The sequence below is a fragment of the Nyctibius grandis genome, chromosome 4 (assembly GCF_013368605.1).
Source record: "Nyctibius grandis isolate bNycGra1 chromosome 4, bNycGra1.pri, whole genome shotgun sequence".
In the NCBI taxonomy this organism is placed as follows: domain Eukaryota; kingdom Metazoa; phylum Chordata; class Aves; order Nyctibiiformes; family Nyctibiidae; genus Nyctibius; species Nyctibius grandis.
This window is the reverse complement of record NC_090661.1, coordinates 42,074,060-42,094,369: the sequence shown is the minus strand read 5'-3', so window position 1 is coordinate 42,094,369 and position 20,310 is coordinate 42,074,060. Positions and strand designations below refer to the sequence as shown.

The 20,310-nt window shown below is 36.1% G+C and overlaps 1 protein-coding gene across 1 annotated transcript in view; it reads left to right on the top strand.

Moving 5' to 3' along the window:
- The window catches only part of STRN3 (striatin 3), a 73,195-nt gene that overhangs the window by 1,149 nt on the left and 51,736 nt on the right, over positions 1-20,310 (top strand).

The following is a 20,310-nucleotide window of genomic DNA, read 5'->3' as shown; positions in this document are numbered from 1 at the left end:
TTGTGAGAAACAACCACTGAAGAGTAGTGAGGAGTTGATAGGTCTGCAGCACGGTCATTTTAATATACATAAAAATACAAACTTCGTCTCAGGAACAAAAATGGAATAACTTTTCAGGGTAGAGAGCAAGTGTTGGAGTTCCAGTATAGATCTCTTGCCATTAATGTTTGCTTTTAGTAGTAGAAAGGATACGTCTGCTAATTACTTTTGCACGTAAACGTAAAACCATGCATAGGCTATTACAAGTTTATGTACAGATTACAAAATCCATTGAATGTGAGATATTCATATGGGAGTCATTATTCTTTAATAGGACAGAAATGTAGACAATAACAGTTAACAAACTTTATTGCTTCCAAAGAATTTTTGGTGATTTTTGTATTGAGCGAATGTTTACTGTCTTGAAGCAGCATTCTGTCAAATTGCACTGTAATTAGGGTTTTTAATAGCATGCTGCAATAGCAGCCAACATTTGCGATGTATTTACTTTCAGATTTCAGAACCAAGAACTATACCTGAGCCTGGGCAATTCTTTCAGGACTTCTCAGCTCTATAATAAGCATGTAGTATGCACTATTTTTGTTACAACTCTTATTAAGAAAGAATTTTTAAAAACCACCAAGGGAAACAAATGAAGAGGTTTCATTATTTCCTTCACTTACTGTGTCTTATCATTTTAAGCCTTGTGGAATGGCTGTTTTTAAAATCAGTTTGGTGGACATTGCTGGGCATTTTTAGTGGAGAACAATTGACCGTTTCTCTGTTTTTCACCTAATGTCTTAGTAATATAGCCCTAGTGCTGTTCACTAGCAAACAAAACCATATTGAAATATTTGTTTTCTGTATAGGCTTGTTACTTTAAAACAAAGTACCGCATTCTGTACTCTATGTAAGCTCAGTTTGGAGACTTTGAAAGCTCTGTCTGACTGAAAAAGTGCTGCTATGAACTCATGTGGCCTCTAGACACCGTGATGTGTTCTTGCCAAGTCTGCTACTTTTATTTGTGATAGCTGTTTGTCATCCATAGCTGTACGGTTTCAGTTGCTTATTTCTGAAGGTACCATAGTAGTTCTGACCCTGGCTATATGTGTGTTGATTCACTCTACCTCATGTGCGCATGAGGTCACGGGATGGAGACAGCATAGTCACTGCACAGTGCGTATGCATGAGGGTGGGGTTTTTTATAACTTTGAAAGCCCAGGATATAAAGGGGGGAGGGCATTACATTTGGATTTTAAATGTCAACCTGTACAGTGGTGAAGACTGATACAGGAATGTGTTGAGCATATTTTTGGAAGAGATGTGTTTACCAGGCCTGTGGGTTTTTTTGTTGTTCTACAACTCAAGCTGTAAAGTCCCAGTATATTTTGTGACTAATAAAGCGTTAATATTTTGGACCCCAAACAACAGTTTTGTCCATTGAAACTTCTGAGAGTGTCATTTGTCTGTGTAATGCTATGTACAAGTGTGAGTTTTTTGATGATTGAGGTCTCCTGGATTGAAAGGGGAAAAAAGATTCCATAGCATGACAATAGATAATTAATATGGAAGTATGAGAGTTGGATGGCTTAGAGGCAGCTCTCCTCATGCAGCTGATTTCTTCTTTCTGTGTTACAGTAGACTCTCTAAACATTGTTTCTCAGTGCTGGTAATTACAAGTTTTTTCTGAGTTACCTAGGTAACTTGGGAAATTATGCTTTATAAAAAGTATGTGGAAAACCAAATGACTTAACAATATGTGTGATTTTATTTACCTGTTCTGAATTTATGATATTTATTCTTCCAAAGAATAAGATACTTCCTTATCTGTGGTATGAAATTAATGGGACTCCTGAGTGATTTCCTCCCACCCACCCTTTTTTTTTTTTTTTGTATAGTTCAAATGACTGGAAGAATTGCTCACATCCTAGGAAGAATGCTCTTTGCATATGGGGATGATGGTGCAGGGAGAGATGATCTGCAAGTAACAGTTTATTCTTTCTTGGATCTTGTAATGCACTTCTTTTTCCATTGCTCTACCTGTCTATGGGACAGCGTTTTTTATAATTAATTTAAATTACACGTTGCTTCATTGTCTTGGGGTTTATACCACAGCTATAATGACTTTGGATCTAAAGAAGTCCTGTACTAGTAGACTTAAGTCTATGTCACATCAGACTTTGAATCTAAATGTTATAATTTTACAATATCTTTTCCAACTATTCAGCTTCATGGCTGTATCTGTCTGTGCGCAGAAGTGAAGCAGCATAATTATTTGCCAGATCTGTCATAATTTATTTTCCAAATCTGTGTGTCCAAATCAGTATCAAGTACAGGTATGTCAAATATCAGGAGTGTAGTCCTGGAACCATAGTACACTTTTTTCCTTTCACTTGTAATACTGGCTGCCACACTAACTTTTTTAGCACTTACTCACTGCCGTGTTGAAAGGAAATAATCTGCCTTGCATAGTGTGTTGATCGCTTGAAGTAATAGGCTGGGATCTGCCCTCTATTCTGTGAACTAAAGAATAATTTTCACTGTACAATTTTGTGTAATTGTAACTGTAACTTTGATCTGTCAATGTAATGACCTTGATGTTGGTAGCTGTGAGATAAATTCAGTCCATGTTTTCTAAGATGTTTATGCACTTCAGAGGAGTTATAGCAAGCCCATATTGTTGGATGTTATGTATTTGTTAGAAATAATTGTTTCCTGTAGGAGGTAAGCGGCTCTGTAGTCTCAGAAAAAGAAACGTGGATGGAAAAACACTTTGGAGGTGTGCTACAGAAACACTCAGAGAAGGAAGATAAAGTTGTATCAAAATGGAGTATCATAGGAAAACTTGTAACTTTTGGGGGAAAATTAGTAGAGTTCCACTTTCTTTTGGGTCATACAGGCAGATAATTCTTGGCTGGAATAAAGGTCTCAGTTGTGCAGTCTCTTCACATTTTCTGAACTAGATAAAAATTAGATTGAGTACTCTCTGATGCTTCAAAATCACACAAGAACGTGTTGAGAGAGAATTAACAGTAGATGCTGCTTCCAAATCTTTTCATGAATAGGAAGAATATTAAAAAACATAAATACTTAGAACAAGGTATATACAATTTCAGTATAAACAGTATGCATCCTTTTAAGTAACTCAAATGTGCATAAAGGTTAATATGATGTTGATACATTTTCTATCATATAAAATGACAGCTTTAGTGACATACAACTAAGTTCTTAGTTTCTCTAATTTCACAAGTGCTCTTTTTCCCAACTATTCCGTGGCATTATGGGAGTGTTTTCTTGTCTAACATTTTGTGTTCTTTATGCAAGTGCTTAAAAAAAAAACCCCAAACCTCACGGGTTTTACTTGCATGCTGCTTTTTTTTTTTTTTTTTTTAAATTTTTCTTCTGGGGGTTGGAGAGCAGCTTATTAAAGGAATTTTTGAACCTTGGGAACCTTTTGGGAACTTCATAAATATTGCAGAATTACATCTCAATAGTGAGAAAATAAAAAAAAATGTGTATCTTTCTGAGAACCTTTCAGATTTGATGTTATTATCTAAATTAGGTACTTTACGTGTAATTGTTAATATGTAAACGTATGTAAATGTGTTAATATCATGAACTAGATGAGACCGTGTTCGGAGTGTAGGTACACTGGTGCAGTGTTTCAGCATTTTTCAAAGGTTCAACGTTTACAAAGTGTAGCAAGAATCGATTGCTGAAACATTTAGCTATGTGTAGCTTGTTTGCTTTGTTGCAGGTTTGAAGAGGGAGATAATGTTGGGAATGTTTCTCTCTTGAAGCTGGAGGAACAATTCTGATAGCATAGACTTCACCTTGCTTTTGGCAAGCAAATAATTAGCTTTGATGATAGATTGGAAGTGAAAGCGGTTATGAGGGTTGTAGAATGGTCATTAGTTTGTTAAGGAAAGAATCAGTGTGTATCTCAGCAGCTAGGAGACATGAAGTAAAATTAAGTATTTTCAAAAAACCCTGGCTTTTCAGGAATTAGTGGAGTTCTGTGCAGGGGGATATTGTAGATGCTAAAATGTTCTTGGTTCAAAAAGTATTTGGATGAGTTCATGGAAGAAAAGTCCCTGGGGATGTCTAAATTCCCTGGGGGTGTCTACCTCTGGCTCAGGATACTTTTGATTTACAAGTTTTTGTAGATTTGGAATGTTTTCTGATGTTTATTCTTCTGTTTTTATACTGCTCCCATGGAGCTGCTTGTTTGCGAGTGGTTAGAAGTGGGACGCTGAGGTTATGGTCTGTTGGTCTGACCAGATATAGCCATTCTTATATTCTCATGACCAGTGAGGTACCTTTGAAATGATTTGGTTTGATTGTTTGAAAATACACTAGGTGCTGTTTTGATACTGTTTTGCTTAAATAAAAAATCCTTATTTATATCAGGGGCATTAATTGTGATAGAATATGCAAAGGTTCCATGTAGGGAATGCAGATACTGCAGTTGTGAAATGCACAGTATATTTTAACCACATGCATTGTTTATCAATCACATTCTAGACGGCTGAAGTTGGAAAATATGCATAATTGATAAACTGTTCTTTCATTGGGTCTTACAGGTGTATCTCAGTATTTATTATGAAATTAAGCTTAACTAACTACTAAAGCAATCCTTAAAAAAAACCAAAGGATACTTAAGCAACATTGACTGAAAATAAAATGAAGTGGGTTTTAAAAAGTTGATCAGCATTCGTGTTTGTGATACTTGTAAATGCCATGAGGTGTGTGGGTAATATACACACCTGAAATGTCTAACTTCTGTTCGTGCAAGCTGTTAAGGTGCTTGCTGTAGCAGGGGTGCAGAAGTACCTCTTTGTACAAATAAATAATGTTTATTCACATAATAAAGTATTTGAGTATTTGATACCTTTGTTTTATAATGAAACTTTTTCCAGTATAAAATAGCATACGTATAGAAGTTAAAAACCAGAAACTTCATTAATCATTTTTCTAAGCTAGTGGTGAAAACAGCTACATACTATGTGGAGTTAAGTCCCTTTTGCAATTTAAAGCACTGAATTGAGAGTTATGTGTATTTTGGGTAGAGGGCAATTAGACATAATCAAGGGTTTCCCTACTGTGGCTTTCCATAAGCTGTTTAGTCAACTGAGTTAGAGGCAGATAGCCTGGAACTTCAGGTGACTGTTTACTGAAGGTTGAAAGTCTCTTCTTCTGTGTGTGTATGGGTAAATCCTGCCTTCCTCATAGGCTTCTTGGCAAGACTTCCAAATTGAAAATGTGCAGAGCTGCTTCCTTTTTGTGGATGAATAACCTATACAGAGAAGACCTGATTGTAAATTAAAAGGCAGCTGCTGTATAGCAGAGTTACCCTAAAAGATACGTACACAAATTTGAAGTAAGGAGATTTCTTGACGTAGTTCAAGATAAACAGGAATAAGGAGATTTTCTTCTGTGAAAAGAAGGCACATCATTAATATTTCATTGCTTTCACTATAAAATTGAGATACTGGTTGTGACTCTAAAGGATTAGCGTGTTTTTGACTGGACACGGCACTTAGTGCCATGGTCTAGTTGACAGGGTGATGTCAGGGCAACGGTTGGACTCGATCCCTGAGGTCTCTTCCAACCTGGTTGATTCTGTGATTCTGTTTTCACTTTTCTGTTTATGCCTCATTCTTCCAATTTATTTTTTAAACAGTTGATTTAGATCTTTAACATTTCTGTATAGTTTTCTTGCAGTATTCACCTCATAGAGGCAAAACACAATAGAAGAATGCAGGACATTGAGTTACAGAAAGATCCATGTAGAAATTGAACAGAAAGTACCTGGATAGCTATGAGGTTTATGTATGGGAAGATGTTGATCAGTATAGTAGTTGTGTAATTTTTTCTGGAATATTGTTCCTAAATAACTCCTTTCTATCAACACTCCAGATAAAAGTGTTTTTACGGTGTAATAATTGCTCTTTCATAAATGATTATTTGGAATAAAGTCACTCTTACTTAGAAGCAGTGCAGAGAACTCTTACTTTATAGCAGTTACTCTGGTGAGGTTTTCTTTTAGCCGCAGCCTAAAAGTATGTGGCAGGTAAGTTATATAACACTTCTTAGTGAAGAATTACTTTTTTTAACATTGGACATGTATTTTATTTCCTGGTTTCATTGCCATCTCAGCTATGCATATTTAATGGCTCTTTGAGAAACCTCACCCTGGGGATTTTTTTTAGGGGTGTGAAGTATCTGGTGGTATAATAATTTTTCACACTGAAAGTCAGTTTTGAGGTAGTGGTGTGTGTTCAACCTTTGTCATTTACGAGTTGGGAGAAGTGATAATGATCTCTTCCTAATTGATGAAGAGAGCGGCTAGGGAAGTTGGATCCTCCACTGATTTAACAAGTCTTCAGGACAAACATGGCCTGCAAGAGCTTTGTTTGCATATCTGATAGGGGTTTTTTTTGTCATTCAGGCTGTTATTGAATTATCCTAAGCAATGGCTCAGCAGGATATTGAGTTTAATGATATCTTCTGCCTTCATCTGTGCAACTCCAAGAGATATTAAGAGCTAATTATGAAGCTGGCGGTTCTTCAGGACCAGTCCTGAACCTACAGCGTGAATTCAAGCAGTCTGTAGTTTTTTCTGCCACTATAGGATTTTTATAAAAATGGCTAATTAGAGGTAACCTGTTGTTAGCAATTAAGGGTAAAAATAATTTTTTCTGGGTTTAGGAAAAATTCCGCTTAATGTTACTGAGATAGGGAGTACTTTCTTAGCCTGTTTGAAGGTATTGTGTGTGTTTATGTGTATATTTGTGTGGAAAAATCCTGCGTATGTTGGCTGTAACATTCTGAAAAACTGTGCTTTTCTGAATGCTGATTGAAATGATCCTGAAATAGGGAATGAACTTCAGAAATTCCAGATGCCTGAAGTTCTTTCTGATTATCTTTTGTTTTAGTGGGTCGCTTGATGTAAAATTTCTTCCATTTGCTCACCATGGTTTCTCTTCATCCAAAATATGGTCACTCCTTAACTGCTACCAAATTTGAGGTTCATGATTCTATAATACTCCATCTAGAAGGAAAAAAAAACAACCAACCAACCAAAAAACCACCTTGGCTTTATGCCAGTGACCACTATAAGAAGCTAGAGAATGCTTGATTCTAGTATTTAACTCAAAACTGTGGTTTGTTTCTATCTAAAATAGTCTGTATCTCAAAATACAGTTTTCCAGGTGAATACTATGATCTTTTGCTTGATATTAAGTTTACCAGCAGACAGCTTCAGTATGTTTGCTTGTGTTTCAGATACCACGTTGTATCAAAGTAGGGAATAAGAAGTGGTAACAAGCCAGGTGAGTTTAACTCTTTAAAACACTTGGCGATTCAAGAGTTGTGAAACTAAAATTGTTTGCTTTCTTTGAGGATAAGGTGCTTTAACTCACAGACCCCAGAGTGCGGGAACAGAATCCTGGGATGTATCTTGAGACCCTGGGAAAGGAAGAGATCCTGCTAGGACAAACAGAACTCTCAGAAGTATTCAGGGAGAACATGTGAACATGTTTACAACTTTTATAAGACCTATTCTGCTTCATAGCTTTAGCAAGAGTTATGCAGTGGATTGGTAGAAGACAGGGTTACTGGCTGTGTTAATTCTTTGATAAAGTGGTGTAAATCAGAGTGCGCTGGCCCTATTCTGTGTCAGGAGTACAGATTAACATTTAAGAGGTGCAAAATATCCATTCCTCGTCCACTTTCTCTGATGCCTCCCTTAAAACACTTTTCGTTATACACTTGTATTTTAACTGTCTTGCTCTTTTGGATTTTTTAACTTTTATTTCCATGAACTTGATTGTATTCAATTTTGTTATTGTCAGCATTGCCATTGTCTTAATGATACAAAGCTCATTAAGCTCTGTAATACTGTATTATTTTATGTATATATAGATGGCTTCTTATATTATAGTTCTAACACTTCAGCAGTTTTTGCTTTCTTCTGTCTGTTCCTTGGGAATGTGTGTTACTGACCTGCAGCTGATGAACACTGACATGAGTGTTCATCACTAGAACAGTCTAGGTCAGTTTAGGTCACTGTGTTCACAGTCTGCTGCGGATTATACTTTCCCCTTCTGTATTCCTAAATAATAAGTAGGTGTTCCTGGTTTTGGAAAGGAAATGTATGTTCTTGAGGATGTTTGCCACATTGCGATTTTTTTCCCCTCCCTTTCCATACCATAGCGATTGTAAGGACCTGCCGCACTACAAAGCGTGCAACTTCATTCTGATGTCTGTGCTCTTGTACTACAACTACCAGTAATAGTAAAAAAAGAGAACAAGCTTAATATTCTTAGTTCTATTTAGTGTTAAGTGTCTAATGAAGCTCTAAGTGTGGCACTTCATTATTAGCTGTATAACTTAATGATGTAACTTCATCTTAATGGAATAATGTACCAGTATAGTAATGCTGACAGTACAGATATTTTTAATCTTACCGAATTCAAATACTGTGTTTTGGTGTACAATTAGTCTTACTAGTTGTAGTGGTGACTTTCTTGGAAAGAAAACTTTTTTACTCCTTAGATGTGTTCCAAAAATGCCCAGCAGCTTGAAAGACTGGACATGAATCTTTTTAGATAGAAATGGGCCGAGGTGTGTAACTATTCTTTGTTTTTTAAATGATGTTGCTTGCAAGGCTCATGCATTTAGGAGAAATATAGAAAATATAGATTATAGTGACAGAATGAGAAACTGCACCTGAGGATGAACATGTGCTGAAATAAACATGCTGAGTTGCTTTCCTCCAGGACTGCTGTGAGTTTCCTGCTAAAAGAAATTCATAAAACCCCTGAATGATCTGTGGCTTTATAAGTGGGAGCTATAAATATAGAAACTGGGAAGTGATTTCTGTCTTGTGATCTGTGCAGAACTGGCAAGGTCAACATTGCAATATAATGTCCCATTCTTTAGTAATAACTTTGAAAAGAATGCTGAAAATTTGACATAAAGATAATTTGAGGGCTGGAAATAACGTCTTGAAGAGTGATCCATATAGAATTCAGTCTTGTTGGCTAATCAAAAATAAGTTTGAGTGGTAGCCTTATTCAGTGCCTCCCTGGGTTTTAGATGTATTCAGATGCTTTTTAATTTAAAGTAGAAAATTGTTCAGTATAAGGGTATGACACATCAGACTGGAACTTCACCTTAAAAAAAACCGATTATACCAATGAGGAAGTGTAGATAGTGTGACACGTATATGTATAAAGTTGGGTAACTGCTTTTTTTTTTTGTACATCAGTCAAAGAAGTAATCAGGCAACAAGTGTACAACATACTGAAAGAATTTTTGTACAGTGAAAAATTATGAATCCTTTCTACATGAAGACACAGAAGAACTATAAATGGATTCAAAATAAGCCATCTATTTAAACGGATACAAAATAAGCCATCTATTACTCTGTAGTTTAATCTACTGCTATGAAGTTTATGTGTTCTTTCGATACCTTTTCTTAAGACATCATACCTAAATGAAGAACTGGACCCTTGGAACAAGCTACTGAGGGAACTAGAGGATTTCTTTCTTTCTGTTTTGTTGGTGGTTTGTTGTTTGTTTTTTTGTTTTTTGGGTTTTTTTTTTAAAATCTTAACTTAAACATTTGATTCAGTATGAAGGTAACTGAATGAAATATGGTCTCTGTAAATGTCAGACTGCTTTAATTGATCTTCTTGTCTTTTCAATCAATTTTATTTGCGTCATTGTTGGTTCGAAAACTTGCTTTCGTAGGTGCCTCCACTCCAGTTATCTTATTATAGAAGCTAGAAGACTGTTGTTTTCCTCCTGGAAGATAGAGAATTTATAGATGTATTTCTAGTTGACTGCACTGCTCTTCTGTAAGACAAAGTCTCCAGCACCTTGACTTTGAGTCACACATGAATCTCTTAATTATGTTATTGAAAATAAAAAGTGCTATATATTGCCTACTTTGGATAGAAAAAGCATATTCTCCAAATTAAATTCCAGGAAAATATGTGTGTGTGTGTATATAAGTACATACAGCCACACAAAAATGCATAGTTTGCTTATTTTCGGTATCACTCCTTTGGCTTTGTGTTTTCTAATCCAATTATGGAGAAAACCGCAGTAGTAAGCGGGAATTTGATCATGAGAGTACTGTAGATTAATCTTACATATTCACAGTATTGAATGGCTGTCTTAAATGAAAAGGAAGCCAGAGCTATCTGTACTGTAATAGGTGAAATGTACTCAACATAGCTAGTTACTGCTAAGAAAGGCAACGATCTTTTCATTTTCTAACTAAAATAGAGACCTAATCAGATTACCAATAGCCAGTATCAAAGTACAGTAGTTTAGTAGTTTGTTGGTGGGTTGTTGAGTATGACTGTTCAGGGCTAGAAGCTGTTTCTGAAAAATTAAAATCAGAAGAAAATGTCCAGGAACCCTTGCAGTGTAAATTCTGATACTCCCAATTGTGAAATAATCCTGACCTTTCTTTAAGAAGTTCTCTTACAATTGCTCTGGTTGCACTGCACTTCAGTCTGTGTTTTGCAATCAGTTTGTGTTGTAAGCCATTACATAGCATTGGGTGTAAATTGTAGACCTGTCTATAGCACCCTTGTATCATAGAATCATAGAATGGTTTGGGTTGGAAGGGACCTTTAAAGGTCATCTAGTCCAACCCCAGGACATCTTCAACTAGATCAGGCTGCTCAGAGCCGTGTCCGACTTGACCTTGAATGTTTCCGGGGATGGGGCATCTACCACCTCCCCGGGCAACCCGTTCCAGTGTTTTACCACCCTCAATGTTAAAAAAAATCTTCCTTATATAGTGTCTAAATGTACCCTTTTTTAGTTTAAAACCATTACCCCTTGTCCTATCGCAACAGGCCCTTCTAAAAAGTTTGTCGCCTTCTTTCTGATAAGCTCACTTTAAGTACTGAAAGGCTGCAATGAGGTCTCCCCAGAGCCTTCTCTTCTTCAGGCTGAACAGCCCCAACTCTCTCAACCTTTCCTTGTAGGAGAGGTGTTCCATCCCTCTGATCATTTTTGGGTCCCTTCTCTGGACCTTCTCCAACAGGTCCATGTCTTTCTTGTACTGAGGGCCCCAGAGCTGGATGCGGTACTCCAGGTGGGGTCTCACAAGAGCGGAGTAGAGGGGCAGAATCACGTCCCTCAACCTGCTAGCCACACTTCTTTTGGTGCAGCCCAGGATATGGTTGGCTTTCTGGGCTGTGAGCGCACATTGCTGGTTCATGTCGAGCTTTTCATCCACCAGTACCCCCAAGTCCTCCTCCTCAGGGCTGCTCTCAATCCCTTCATCCCCCGCCCCTGCATTGATAGTGAGGGTTGCCCTGATACAGGTGCACATCTGTGTTTCAGTAATATGTAGAGAAGATACAAGCAATTTCAACAGTTTATTTCGAATCTCTGATTATTATGGTATGGGTAAATACATGTGAGAGTTTGGGTCTGGGCAAAAAAAATACTTCAGAGACTTCAAAGTTGATTGAAAATTTATTAGGGATTATTTTAGCATTACTTTATGTAAAATATTTTGTGAATAAACTGACATCTAGGATGATGCTAAATGTCTTCAAAATACTTGCTGTACTGTGGTGTCGTAGCTGTGATGGTCAAGAGTATTTCTCAAGTGGTTAAAACACAATCTAATCTGTGGTTACGGTGTATTTTGCTGTTGCTTATCAAACCTGGTGATTGGACTCTCGCTTGTCCCCGAGCTTGTCTGTGTCTATTTGCATTAGTTTGTCCAAAGAGAAGATACAGCTCACAAGTTTTGCTTCTCTTAAGCATTTCATACTGGAATAATGTACAAAATGTTCCAAAATAGAAAGTTTACATAGGAAATACTATATACATTCTTGTTAATTGAGGGAGGGAGCACTTAGAGTTGATAGCTGATATTTTTGGCAAGAGTTCAGCTTTTGATATTGGTGTTGCAATTGTGTTGTGTTTTTTTTCCAGCACAGACATTTGGAAAATACCATGATTTAACTGATTTTAAAAATGCAAAACTTCAATAATTTCTTACCAAACAGTAGTCTAATAAGAATTTCTTTTCAACTGTGAAAAAAATGTTAATTTTTGGCTGCTGTGTGTGTCAAAGAAAGAATGTAGTGTGGAGTCTGCAAAAACAAAGGACATTTATTATGTCCTCTATTTATTCCCAATATTTTGTGAAAGATTGTGTGACTTCATAAAAACTATTAAGACAGTGAAAGTAGTAGGCCCATGAAAGACATGTTAAGGAAGTGGATTTTTTTGGGTAGCTGCTCTCAAGCTCTGTTGTGTTAAATGGTAAAGAAATTTGGGAGTTTTTTAATTTATTTTTTTCTGTGTGTACTTCTCTTGCTTAGTTTGGTAATGTGTGTGAGAGGCTTTGAGCAGCAAACCATTTTGGACATGAATAAAAGCTAACTTTCATATTCATGCTATAGTGAATATTGTGGCAGAGACCTGCTAGGTGGTTTGATAAAGAAACACTGGCTGGGGATGAAAGCAGGATGTATTTTGTGTTAAATTTTGGCATTGACCATACTACATATTGGCAGATTAAACTGCATAACTCAAGTTCTGGCAGTTTTCTGTAGTCCTATTGAAAGTGACCGTACGTTGATATGTAGAACTATTTAACATCCTGTATTAACTTTTATCTGTAAAGGGCATATGAACACTAATATTCTTATTTTATTTATTGGAAACGCTGATGCGAAATGAATTGAATTGAAGTCCCGTAGCAAGTCAGTTAAGAAAATAGATGTAGGTTTCTTAGTTTTATTTTACGTGCCTTGATCTTCAGGAAGTACATACTTTCTTGAGGGAAATTTTCAAACAGTCCGAATTGTAAAGAGAACTTAGTTTATATGTATAATTTACATTTGCTTGAAGAGCTTTCTAAATTATGATTATTAGAAACATGACTGTCTCAGAGTCTTGGGAGCTTGTGTTCAAACGTGTTCCATAGATTATTCAACCTGCTAAAGGAATGCAGTTGAAATACGCTATCTGGACTCTTCGTAGAATAGTGAGTGTTCATGAGTAGTAAGAAATACTTTTGCTGCTTATATTTTACTTGGCTATTTGTCTTGAGTGATGGCATTCAATTTGATGTTTGAATGGAGAGATTGTATTTTCTCAGTAGAATTATATTGATGTTGTTGTAGATAGAGTAACTTGGAGGTAAAAATGAGTAAGCGTTTTTTTGAGGTTAAAATGAACATTTGTATCTGGTTAGGTGGTCTAGTACCTCCAAGCACCCTTGTTAACTGTCAGTTGATTAAAGAAATAATTATGGATGGCTATTTAATGGCTTTCAGCTGAAATTTAGTGCATCTTGGGTCTGCTTAGATTGCTGATGTTCTTCATGATTTGCATGTGAGGTGCAAAGGAAAATGCAAATTTACTAGTGGAGGAGTCTTTTATGATGCTAAAATAAAATACCTGCAGAAATCCTCAGGTGTGTGGGGAGAAGGAGAGCTGGCACATAGGGACAGTGGCTGATATTCTGACACTGTGGCATGGAGCATTTCAGTAGTTCTCTTACAGTATGTTGATGACAATGACCAGAATAACTTCACTTTTCCTAAAGTAAATGTAATCATTCAGTCTTATATAATAGAACCTTTCTCCAGGAAGATGACAGTTCTTTTAAAAATTCCTAGGCAGGAACTTACTCTTCTGAAGGATTGCCTCTGGGACTGAAATTGAAAAGAAAAACTTATTTATTAATTAAACTGTGCTCAGTATTTTTTAAGTTTTTAACTGAAACAAAATTTTAGAAGCCTTTTGTTTCATAAAGAATGCTTGAATACAGGAAAGATCAATGAATGATAAACTTGTAAGGCACATAAATTTGTTATTAAAAAAAATTGGTTTATTTAGTTTCCGATTCTTACGTGTATATGTTTTAGTCTTTGAGGAGAATGCTCTTTCTAACAGAGTTTGAATCCATTGTTTTTAGTGGCTTCTAACTTTTTCTGGACTTGTAGTCTCAGTTGACTACTTTTTTTTTTTTTTTCCCTGCTGCTGGCTTCTGTGTACTGGATGGAAGACTATGGACAATTGGTTTACTTAGTTTCCAGACCATGAAATTTAGAGGGTGTTAGTCTTTAAAAACACATCCATGAGTTGTATGAGTTTTGTTACTCTAGTATTCCTAAATACCATATTGGTTAGGAGAGTGGCCATAAAAATCCTAGCATAAGAAAAAATTATTCCATGACAAAATTCTAGTAAGGAATAGTGACAGAATAGAGACAGTCTTATAAGCCACAGCTTAAACTCAGTATAAGTTTGACCCTAGTATAGAAGCTGTTCAAAGCAGCTGATGAAACTTGACAGTACCTGGCCCTCTAGTGAAAAGAAGCAAACTTTTGAATCAGAATGACTGGGGTGATGTTGTGGTAGTGGAAAAGAGGAAGGACAGATTCAGGGAAGGAGAGAGTTTTGCAAGCCTGGTCTTTGCCATACCCATCACAGGACTGGAAAGGTCTTACAGATGAGTAAGTTCTCTTGTATCTGTCAGTTGTGCCATTAACCTGCCAGATTGCTCCTTAGAGCTAGATGGATTTCTTGTGTCTACCACTCTTGTGGGACAGTTGCTCAAGGATGTCACTTTTCTAGTGGTTAGGAATTGCTTTTGAAAAGTGATCAGAAAGTGATCAGATGAGTCTTTGAAAAAATAGTAGTTGAGGAGCAAGAAATGATCATCAGCTCAATGGGAAGGATCTATAAAAGGGAAACTTCAGGAAACATCTTAATACCATTTCTCCTTCAAGTGCAGTAGTTACTGACCTGATATTTAACTGTATGCTCATAAGGTTCCACAGAAAATTATCTTCCCTATTTGCAAATGTTTAAATGTACACTGGTATTAACTAGCTGTTGAAAACTTTTTCTCCACGTCTTTAACCTGGACTTATTTGATGAAGTACAGGTTTTCTGTTAACATATGAGAGCTGATGTTTCTAATTTTTTAAGTCTTCCAATTATTTTTTATTCTACAGGATCTTTAAAAGTGGTCTACCTTTGAAACATGTATGATCCTGATATGACTAGTGACGCCTGTCTCCCCACGCAGCTTACTAGAGAATCTTGCCTGAGACTAATTTGCAAAATAGATTGATTTTTATCTTTTATATATATATGTATATATATTTAGAGTAGTCAAGGTATCTTTTCTCAGTCCATAGTTGACAGTTTAAGGATTAATTGTAACATATCACAGAATCAATCAGGTTGGAAGAGACCGCTGGGATCATTGAGTCCAACCATATAGACATAATCAGGTCTGTAAGGATACACTGAAACCCTTCTAAATGCTTAATGCTTTTACATGCATGATGGGTTAAATGTTCTGAATGAAATGAAGTTTCAGACTGTTGAAAACTGAAGGTGAAGGCTTCTCCTCTTATGTTCAGTTTCCCTTTTGTGAATGGGAACTAGAACATTGGTAGCTACACAGGTGTGTCCACTCTTAAATTACTGTCATGAATCAGATCTTCCACCTCCCTAGTATTTTTTAGTTTTCCAAAGCAGTGGTCTGCTCATCTTTGGCATAATAAACATCTGAAAAAGAAGATTTGGTTAAGTCTTTTTGTGTGATAATAATCTTGTGATTAGAACAGAATATTTTAAAAAATTAATCTTACTACTGTTTTGAGTTTTGTGACATGCCCTGGTAGGATAAGCACACATGTATGTATACATGTACATGGGTATGTATATTCAAGCTGCTTCTGTGTATTGCATTTCTTTCAAAAATACTGCAGGCCTTTCCTTCCTTCCTTCTAGAAGTCTGAATGGGCTTTAGAAGAACAAAACACAAGCATTGCACTGCAGCTGGCATTGCTTTACATATAGTTGAATTTTTTCAAAATACAGTTCTAGAGTCTGAGAGTTAACAATGTTTACAACTGAAATGGAAAGAAAGTATACTCACTGAGTGTTTTCCTGTATTGGTAAATCCATTAGAATTTGATTGTTTGAATTGTACAGGAAAGTGTTAGTGTTTCGACAGTATAAGATAAGTCCTTTAATCAGTCTCACATGCTTTACCATTCAGGTTTCATGCCTCTTTTTCGCTTTGATATGTTTTGCTGGGCTTGAGATGTGCACAAATATTTCAAATACTGCATATCCGGATTTATTAATAAAATAAGACTATGAAGTCCTATATGTAGTCATTATTATATAACCTTTAGGTTGTATGTGCAATTTTACCTGCCCAAAATACTGTAGTATCTTCCCTCCTTTGTCCTCAATGGCTAAGAGAAATATGCTTGATCAACGTAAAGATTGTCTTTAAGTAAGGCTTGTCTGTGCAGTTGAGGCAATAAAATGCAGTTTTCATATGAATGCTGCTATTATGGGTAGTGCTGTATGAAATGTAGAGCAATAATTCTTACGGTTTAGGTCCTTTAAAGCTTCTTCAAAAAGAAGAAAAAAATTCATCATTTTTCTTTCCAGAAAACATTTTTTCTTTAAATTTTTATTTATCAACTTTTATGTGAAATGCAGTATTTTTAATAATTTAAAGTTATGTAGAAGTTCTCTAGTAAACTACTTTAAATCTTCTGTTACACTTTGATCAAGCAGTGTAATTGCATGCTAGGGAATTTATTCCTACCGTTCAAGGAAAACTTCTGTTTCTTATTTGAGATCTTGGAGTTTGTTGGGTGAGAGACTATTGCCTGGTTTGCACATGGTCAGACTTCCTATTTAAAAGATAAAAACCCTACCAAGTACAAAATGTAGTGCCTGTATGTTTGAAATGCAACACACCATAAAAACGATATTAAGTTTACAAAGTCTAGAATATTAGATGTTAGAATTTTTGTGTCCCCTTCTGTGTGTGCATTCAGTATTTAACCTCAGACAGTTCTTTTTCATGGGATCCATACTATTCAAGTAGCTGTTCAGTAATTCTTTTTATCCTTGTATTCTATCTTGCCTAGTTTCAGGCATTATTTCATGCATCCTTGCACAAATACAAAGTGTCACTAGCTGCTTCTCAGAGCTCCCTGAATCCAGTGTCATAATAAAACTGGGCAAGCTCATGTAGTGATACTCTTATTCACAGCTGAGGGCCAAGGTGTAGAGGAAGCCCAGAGTTATCAAGTGTCACTGAATTTTGTAGAAAGTTAGTGGATCTCAGACATACGTGAAAATACCGTAAATATGAAAATGGACAGGCTGGTAGAAGAGGAGGAACCTGCCCTGAAAAAGAGGCTTCTGGTTGAGCTTGTTTGAAGAATCTGAAGCATAGCCCTATCTGTGGGGAAAAATATTCTAACAGAATCCGTACACAACTAAATTCAGCTGGATTTTTTTAAAGCCATGGGAAGCTGTATTTTTGCTTACAGAACTAGTGTTTTATACATGTTCTGTAAAATAACACATTTTCTCCCCCTTAAGAAATGGTCTTCCTAATACACTTTTAAAAATACATTTTGATTGAATTTATAATTCAACAGAGTTAAGACTTGTATTTGACTTTCTTAGTCTCTCTACTCTTGTTTTTGCAACTCTTATGCCCTGAACATGCAGGTTATGATATCGTCATCAGTTTAGGCTGATCTAAGACTCTGTTGTCACTGAAAGCAGCTGTTACTTCGGTATCCTGTTTGTATCCCTTGTGCCAGCCTAAGTACTCCTGTGGCTATACAGAGTAGGATCAGGAAACTGATGTAATTCAGAACTGAGTAAGAAATAAATAGAATGATTTCCTCAGTAGACTTAATGTGTGGCAGCAGAAGCAGCTAAGTCAGCACAGTAGAGGGAAGAGAAATACAAGGAGGAGGAGGATTGCTCCTCTTAGTATCAGCTTGGCGGCTTACAAATTGGTTTAAGACAAGGGGAAGAATTCTGTCATAACTGGGAGGGAGGGAAGGTGAGTACCAAATTGTTCTGTGCTGTTTTGTTTCCCAATTATAGTGCCGGTCAATCTTATAACTATACTGATGATTAAAGTTATATCGAATCTAGCTCTCCCAAGAATTGTTTCAAAGGAAAGGAATATCTAAGGATTGAGAAAGTTGTATTATGTAGAGAGCATTTCTTAAGCGTTTGACTTTGTGTGTGGAACCTAAGTTAGTACAACAACCCTAAGGGAGACTGATCTGTTTACTTTATCTGTTTTTATCGAACCTGAGATTTACTCCTTTCTAAAAAAGTCAGCGTTGGGAAATGGTGTGTTAATTCTTAGGACTCATAGTCATGCAATACATCAAGTGATAGTTTTGATACCCCTTATCTCTCAGTTCAAGACTTGAGGAAGCAAGTTGATTAATGTAATTCATACAGCAAATCTGCAGTGATCTTGTTCTTGGTTTTGTGTTGAGGGTCTTGATGACTAAGTGTTCCTAAAGTCTAAATTGATTTTCCATATTTCTAAAGATCAGGTTCTGCATAGATAAATTCTGTTATTGTTTTAACCATATGACGATTACAATGGAGAAAAAAAATCCCTAAAATCAATCAAATGTGTATACAAGCAATTACAGAAAGTGATGCTAAAAAAAAAATCTGCTAATATTGATAATGTCAAAAACCCAACTACGAAGTACATTCTTGTGTGGCAACCTTCCTGTTCAACCTTTTGGACCCTGTGAAGATTGTTATAAAAACTGTTGTATATAAGAGGTTTTGAGTGCTTTTCTCTAGGGTAGATTTTTGAGTTTTGTTCGGTTTTATTTTTTGTAATATTTCTGTACTGTATTGATTCTCAAGAGCATTTAGCTCATTAACTTGTCTGTTTGAAAAGTACGAGATCTAGGCAGTACCTAGTAAATATGGAGACTTGATTCTGCTTGACCTAGTACTCCAGAAGTTTTTCCGGAACAAGGAAATAGTTTGGCTGTGAGCGTTTAGGAGGCAGATGCCTCCCTCTGTGTATGATTACAGCTATATTATTTTCCTTTCTGTTATCAGCAAACGGAGGATGAAATAAGGCCCAACAGTTGCAGCTGGCAAATAAGATTTGTCAAATAATTGTAAAAGGGTGCTGGCCAATGAAAGAAGACTAATACAAGGGAAGAAGACCATTACTTACAGAAGACCTGAGTTTTCGAAAGATTTGAGAACTGCATTCAAGTCAAAGAGCATAAGAGCTTTCATAACCTTCCTTAGATGATAATTATCAAAGTATTTAGTTCTGTTCTTATTTTTGTAAAAAGAGTCTGTGTGCATGCAGTAACTTCCAAATGTTTGAAGTATGGTGTTGTGCATATGTGCATGTAACACATTACTTTTTTTAAAAAACTACTTTTATAACTATTTTATATGTACTTTTGTATTTATGTGTAAGGACAACTTTTTGTTGTCTTATACTTGACTAGTGAAAATTGGGATAACAAGTTGGGCTTGTGAAACTGTCTGGTCATTAGATACTAGAGGAGTGCAAATTATGTATAATTGTTGTTTTCTCCAGAAGGCTGTTAATTTTCTATTGGATTAGGGTCAGTTTTATACTATTTTTTAGAATCTAAGTAACATAATTGCAGTTGAGTATAGCTGTTGGGTTTGCTCAACTCCCCCTATCCCCTTCCATTGGGAGCCCACTGTTTAAAAAAGCTGATTCTTGATCTTGGTCTCTACCTTTTATCTTAAAGTGTCTGTGCAATCATTACAAAGTCTGTGGGGTTTTTTTCTTCTCTATTACCATGCAGTTTGGTGCATTACTCTTTCTCACTAAGCAGCAGTGGTTAGTTGAGAGTGCTTTCACGACAGACTTTTTAACTGATATACTCATAACTGCCTTGTTCTCACTAAGATTTTAAATTTTAGTTGATTAAATCATTAGTTTGCTAATGCAAGGTAGAAGAACACATTTTCCTTTGGTTTAGCGTTGAGCACAAGGTCAGAGGGGCTCAAATTGGGGCTGATGTGTGACCTTTTGTATGGTGATATCACTTAGTCTTGAGAAAGGAGCAATGCAAGAATGCTATCCTCCTGGTTAGATTGTTTCAGGCTCTAAGCACTGAGAGTAATGAAAATATATAACCACTCCCTTTAAAAAAATCTTCAGGGATGGATTAGGTGCCAGTTATAGCTCTGCCTTTTTTATTGTGCCTCCTGTAATAATGAAATTGTGCTGTTGATCTTAAGCTGTGTAGAGCAATGTGGTCTCTAGTCTCCTTATTCTATTTTTTTTAATCCCTCTTCCAAGAAAATTTTATATTGAATCGTGTCTTGAATTAGCTGCCCAATGACTTCAGTCAATTTAAAGTCATAATGAGGACAAATGAGTTTGTGGTTTCATGTAATGATGGGAAATCTAGTAATATCGTTAACTGTTTGAATTTTGTCTGCAAATTCCCT